We start from the raw sequence: 6,998 nt of genomic DNA, 5'->3' as shown, positions 1-6,998 counted from the left end.
CTAGTTATATATCGGAGAGTAGGATTCTTTTTTCTCCTCTTCTATGCTCTGGTGAGGAATCTTGACGTAATAATTTAATTATACTCCTCTTCTCACTCAAATTTTTTTTAGGATCACGCGAATATTTTTGGAATCTATATGATGTTGATGTGACGGAGTTCTGTCTTGGTTCCTCCTGTCTGACTTGATTTCTTCCGGGGAGTTGAGCTCCAGGGGATTCTTGAGCACATCGTTATCATTCAGATTTATTAGTATCTCAGGACGGAGGATGTTCGAAATTGCGTCAATACTAGTAGTGGCGAGAGGAGTCCGGCTTCCCCAATACTGGTGCAAAGAGTTTCGGATGTATCGCCATACTTAGTATCGTTGTGATTACGAGGGTCTGAGATAGATGAAGTGTCGAGATTCTGGTTATGTGTTGACGGATGTGATACACTGGACGGGTTAGTATAGGAGTTGAGTGATATATTACTCCTTGTATCCGTGGACCAGATTGCATGACCAGAAATTTCGGGAGTTCTTAGGTGGGAATTCAAGTAGTTACTTATAGGACAATCTTCCAGCATATGCATGATGTGAGGTTGGCGTTCGACATCTAGTGGATTCATTTGTTCATGGTCGTTTTACAGTGGTTCTCATTGTGTATTAAAGAGCCTTGTAGCTTGCTAGGACTCGGGGACGCTTCGTATGTCGTGTGCACTGCCTTGTACATAATGGCTACTTTAGGATCGAGCCCGTGCGATCCTGTCCACGAAAATATCGGATGGAATCTCTGTCATGAATTTGTTCTCGCCAATTTGCAAGCCTCATCCTTTGTTTTGTTGGAGTATGCTAAATGGAGTTGCTTCGATGTCAAGTGGTGAATTCACATCTTTCCCAGAGGTCTTCTCATATTTTTACGAGAGTGCTAATCCTTTTGCTTAATCAATTGTCTTATCAATTCTTGTCAACCAGAGTTGTTATGTCAATTCTTTTCAACCAGTGTGCTTCTCTTCAAGTTATTCTCTCCTCTCCAATTTTTGCAAGGCCAATCATCATTTCTTTCCGGAGTTCATCTCATCTGTCCCAAGTTGTCTTTATTTTTCCCCGCCCTCCCACCCTTTTCTTCAGTGATTAGTTTATCATCCTAGTGCCTTCCTTTTCATTGTTGCTTCCGCTATCTTTTCTTCCATGTCCTATCCGGTAATCCATTGTGAAGATTTTCAGGAGCTTCGTGTTCATCTTTATTCAATCTTGTTATCTTTTCCGGTGAATTCAGTTCAGTTATCCGTGTTCATCATATCCTTTTCATCCTTTAAATTCTTTCCTATGTTGGAAATTCTTATTATCCTATCTTGTTTATTCATTCCTCGCTTTTCTATCCAGAGTGTTGAAGATATCTCAGAAGTTTCTTGTTTCCAATCCTTTCAATTATTTCGAGGTGCTAACCTCATCAAGTTTTTCTTTATATCGGTGCAATCTCTCTTTTCTAATCAGTTGTTTCAATGGTGGTTTCTTTTAGTGGCCCCATAACCCACAGGTTCTTTCCCGGGATCTTACCTAGCTCTTGTATTATTTTCCGAAGATCTCTAATTCTTTTCAACTATGACGTAAGTATGGATTCCATCAGTCACGTTCCTTCTTCAAGATCAATTTGAATTAATTATCATATTTGGATCAACCTTTCATTCTTCGTTATTCCGGAGTGTCTGAGTTATTCTTGGTGATGTTCTCCTCATCATTTGCATCTTGGAAGACCGAAGGAGTGTTTCTCTCAAGTCTTGCTCCATTCTTGTGAAGATTGTCATCTCAGCTTCGTGTTATCCTCTCATTTGTTCCAATCATGAGTATTCCTTCCATATCTATCCAGTGCACTTTAGTGTTGTTTTCATTTCTTGATCCTCCGAAGGCCATCATTTCAGAAGATTTCTTCGTTCTCAGCTTTCAGCTTTCATCCTCAAATTCTTCTCAATTGTTGTTTGTTTGTTCGTCTCTCAATTCCTTCCGGTGCTTGTTCAAGTTTTCTCTCTCAGGTGCCTGGTGATCTCTTCATTCTCATATATCTCGATTCATTCTTGTTATCCCCATTCATTCCAATTCTTAACGGTGTCTCCTTCAAGACTTCTTCAAGTTTGTGCTCATATATCTCCTCAATATTTTCAAGAATAATAAGTGGTATTCTAAATCTATTGCTTGTCATCAATTTAACTTGATGAAGGATAAGCATAACATAATTCTTATTCCTGTTTCATAGTGATTTCAATCTTTCTTCTAGAGTGGCTCATGATATCAACTCTTTATCTCAAGTGCTTCATCTTTCTTTTTTGGAGGTCAAGTTTTTCTCAATTTTCTCTTCGCGAAGTTCCATCTAATTCTTTGCAAGGCCATAATCTTATTCCTTTTAACCTTTAATTCTTTTCTATCATCCTTTCATTCCGGAGTCTTCCAAGTGGTTCTTCATGGTGGTTTGGTTAGGATTTAATTCTTTCTCAAAGTGTTCTTCAAGATTCTTGTTGGAGAACCTCAAGTATCCTTTCTCTTGCATTTGAAAGTGCAACTCTTCCTCCTTTATCCTTTGAGGTGGTATTATAGTGTTCTTGTTAGTGGAGGAGTCTCGAAGAGAAGGTTAGTGGAGGAGTCTCGAAGAGAAGTGGTTTCAAGAATTAAATATGTAAACCCACAGATTCTATGATCATGAGATTTTTCAAACCCATGGTTTCTTCATTGAGCTATCTTGGTTGAGACTTCACCTAAAGCTTTATCTAAGGATTGTCGCTATTATGGTATTGCCATTAATCCAAGTTCTCAATGTATTCTCTTGGTGAAAGAAGTTTTGCCTTTCTTGCTGCATCCAATCAATCCTTGGGTATGTTAGTGGCTGGTTGTCACCTCATGGTTGAGATGGTTTTTCGTAAGTCCACTACAAGTTTGTTCTTTCTATTGTTGGTTTTCCACTTCTTTCAATTCTTCTTGCAAGGATGCTTGCCAAATTCAATTACGGTAGAAGTTGTCATTCTCCTTTCAATCTTTTCTCCCCAATGATCTAGTTCCTATTCTCTTGTTCCAGAGGCATTGTGATGTTGCTCTTTTGTGTCAATCATCTTGTTCTATCAAGATCACGTTCTCTCATGGTTTATTCAATTTAGTTAGTTTTTTGTGAATCTTTTCAAGTTCTTCCCATCTTATCGAATTTTTTGTCCCCTTTTCCAACCGAAGTGATGCCGAAATTTTGTGTGAATCCTTGTTTGTTTCTCATATCATTCCTCATGTCTTTGCAAACTTCAAGGATCGTTGGTTTCACTCGTTTGTCAAAGAAGTGACTAAGTTCTACCTCTTGCTTTCTCATCCTCTCCCCCCTTTCATTCTTGGATCTCGGGTCGAGATCCTCTTGTAGTGTAGGAGAGTTGTGACAGCCCGAGACCGACGCCCTAGAAGATTCCCTCTTATTTCGTTCTTGTTGTGTGATTCGTTTGGTAGTTGCATTCATCATCGCATCATGCGCATCATGTGCATTGCATCGGCACTCCGTTCCGCCAGTTTTATAAACTTGCATCCGTTATTAGTTGTTGGTTCTCTTCGTTTTTGTCGTTGACCGTTTTGAGACCAACCACACACGCACGCGCCTACGGCATTGTTAAAACCTTGTTTTTAAAAGTGTGTATTAAATATTCTCGTATTGAGTAGAAACTTGGCGAGCGGTCTTATTTATTTGCAGGTAGGCTGCCTGCCAAATTTCGTCGCAATCGGAGTCCCTCTGGTACCGGAACGGTCGACCGTGGCGGCACCGTCTTCAATTTATCGTCGGACGTTTTTTGCTGTTTTAAAAACTCGTTGTCGGGTCGCCCGTTTCCCCTCTCACCTCCGCCTAGCCACTCTACACAGCAACTTATCCGTCCCCGCGTTCGAGACCGTCCGATTTAGATCGCGCGGTTGAAACCGGGGCGAAACTGCTAACCCTAGGCCCCCCTTTTCCTATTTAAGCCACTCCCACATGCCCAAAACAACCTCCTCCCACCTCTGCCTCGATTTCCATGCCCCACCAACCCTAGCCGCCACGCACAGCCAGCCAGCCACCTCCAGCTGTCGCGGCCCGCCCAGGCCCCCGCGGGGCCCGCGAAGCCCGTCCGCCTCCTCGCTCTAGATCGGGAGAGGAGCTCCCGATCCAGAGCCTCCCGAGCTCCCTGCTCCAGCTCCCGTTGTCAGGCTGTCGCGCTCCTCCGGCGAGCCACCGCCGCCAGGCCCGGAGCAGGCCGGAGCGGCTCCTCCCTCTCCCTTCTTATCCCTCTCTTCTTCTTCCCCTCACCCATCTCTCTTCTCTCCCTCCCGCAGGTCATCCTTGTCATGGATGTGCACGAGGAGATCGCCGTCTCACCTCGAGATCGTCGGGAACGGACGGATCCAGGAAGCCCTGCCCCAGATCCGGCGTCCCCGCCTCTGGATCGCCACGTCGGACGTGTTGCCGACGGCGTTGACCTGCATCTCCCACCGGCCTCGTTTTCCCTTTGTAAGAAGCTCTGTTCGATCTGACTTTGTTGCCTTTTTTACTAGATCCGTTGTGGAGTGTTAGGTTTATTAGGTTTGCCACGACATTTCTACACAAGCTACACAAGTGGCTGAGGTGGCTAGCGTCTTTCGTTTGCAACCATGGGTTGTGAGGTTCGAATCCCAATCACCCATATTTCTGTTTTGTTTTGGTTTGCTTCAAGTTGGTACCTTATGCGCCCTTATATTTGCTAAACCCATATCTTAACACAGCTGCTACGTAGCTGGACTGGTTCGTCCCTTTGTCTCCACCAGAGAGGTCTTGGGATCGAATCCCAGGGAAGCCTCGGTTCTTTTTGTCACTGGTATTTTTTTGTCTTCTGTGTGCACAGCCACTTGGGCTGAATCCACTAATGGCCACTGCAAGCTGTTGCAATTCGGCCTATGTTCAATTTTTTTTCCTCCTGCGAATTTGCTAGATTTCAGAAAATAGCATGTTTTAAAAAACGGCTACAACTTTTAAACCATGCGATGGATCGGAACAAGTTATATATGTAGAATGTATAGAATTTTGCATAAATTAATATTTTCCAAGTCTCAAGCATGATCAAAACTATTAACCTTGCTATTTGCCTCGTTTTGCGTGTCGTGTCGTGTTTAAACGGTTTAGGTCGTAACTATTTGTCCGTAGCTCCGTTGGAGATGAGTCATATATGTAAATGGACTAGAACGGCGTGTAGTTTCATGTGAACCACTTTGTTTTTCCATTTAACAAACATAAAATGAGATTAGGACTAATCTGTATAGATTTAGGAATTAACGCATGGGGTCATTCGGAGATGTTATATGTCGTATTTGGCCTCATTTAAAATACTTAGATAGGTATTTTTATTCCGCTTCACCTCTTGCCATGTTTAACAACATTTAATATTGTTGTGTACCTAAGCAAGAGTGAACTAAATAGTTCGTATGTGAAGTTTCGTCAATATGCAACTCGTTGCATATTGAACTTCACTTAATGTGTAGTGTTTGATTGTTGTGAATTGCCATGTCATGCCTTGCATTAGACCGATCATGCATCATACGTGTTGAGCATTATGTTGTGCATGTGTTGTGGTGAATATTGTGTGTTGATTCTTGTTTTCGGTTTGCTTCGTCTCGATAGAGTCCTGAGCGCTTCGGAGAGTGAGGATCCATTCAACTACGTCGGTATCATTGCCATGCTAGTTGTTTCATTTCTGTCGCTATGTCTCGCTGCCTACCACCTGTCAAATATCAGCCTCCCAACATTGCCATGAAAACCTTCAACCTGTTCACAACCTAGCAAACCGCTGATTGGCTATGTTACCGCTTGCTTAACCATGTGTTAGCGTTGCTAGTTGCAGGTGCAGTGGCTTCCATGTGATAACATGGGTTCCTTGTTATATCACCATATTAATGCTATTTAAATTAATGCACCTATATACTTGGTAAAAGGTGGAAGGCTCGGCCATTCTAGCCTGGTGTTTTGTTCCACCTTTGCCCCCTTAGTTTCGGCTACCGGTGTTATGTTCCATAAATGTGCGCTCCTAACATGCTTGGGGTTATTATGGGGACCCCCTAGATTCTCGTTTTTGGATAACGCTCGTCTGGCAAGGCCCAACATTGGTACTATATTTTCCCAACATAATAATGTTGTTAATACTGAAAAACATAGGGCGTCATGAACCAGAGGAGTAATTCTACATAATACAGGGAGGGTCAGTGCTGATGGTGTTGGTCCAAAACAAAGCAGCTTATTAATGCTACCCGGGGCAACTCGGCGTTTGGCGTGGTAACCATCGCTCATCCGTCGTGTCCTGAGAACGAGATACACGACTCCTATCAGGATCGTCGACACGCCGGGCGGCCTTGCTGGACTTGTTTTACCTTTCCCGAGCGTCTTGTGCGAGGGATTCCGAGTATGCTTTGGGTAATCTCGAGGTTGAGGTTTTCCAATAGGAACCCGAGGAGATCACGGGTTTCCCTGATCGAGGTCATCCCGTCACAGCGTGTGGTAGTTTGTGATGGACTAGTTGGAGCACCCCTGCAGGGTTAAATCTTTCAGAAAGTCGTGCCCGCAGTTATGTGGCAACGTGGAAACTTCCCTTAACATTCGGTTCTAGATAACTTGAAGTAATCTTAATTAAAATATGCCAATTGAGTGCGTAACCTTGACTATCTCTTTCGTGAGCTTCTTCTCCGATCGAGGACACGGTGGGGTTATGTCTGACGTAAGTAGGTGTTGAGGATCATTCTTTTGATCATCATTAGCACAAGTCCGTTAAGCGTAGATCATCCCCCTGTTTATTCTTGTAATTGTAAGTTAGCCAATAAATAAATGCTTAGTCGCTTGTTGCAGCCTCACCACTTAACCATACCTCACCCATTAAGCTTTGCTAGTCTTGATACCTTTGGAAATGAGATTGTTGAGTCCCGTGTGGCTCACAGATTACTTCAACACCAGTTGCAGGTACTTGTAAAGGTTACTTAGACGTGAGCGCTATGATTGCTCATTT

This window comes from Hordeum vulgare, chromosome 1H, assembly GCF_904849725.1.
Source record: "Hordeum vulgare subsp. vulgare chromosome 1H, MorexV3_pseudomolecules_assembly, whole genome shotgun sequence".
NCBI lineage: Eukaryota > Viridiplantae > Streptophyta > Magnoliopsida > Poales > Poaceae > Hordeum > Hordeum vulgare.
This window is presented reverse-complemented; position numbering follows the sequence as displayed.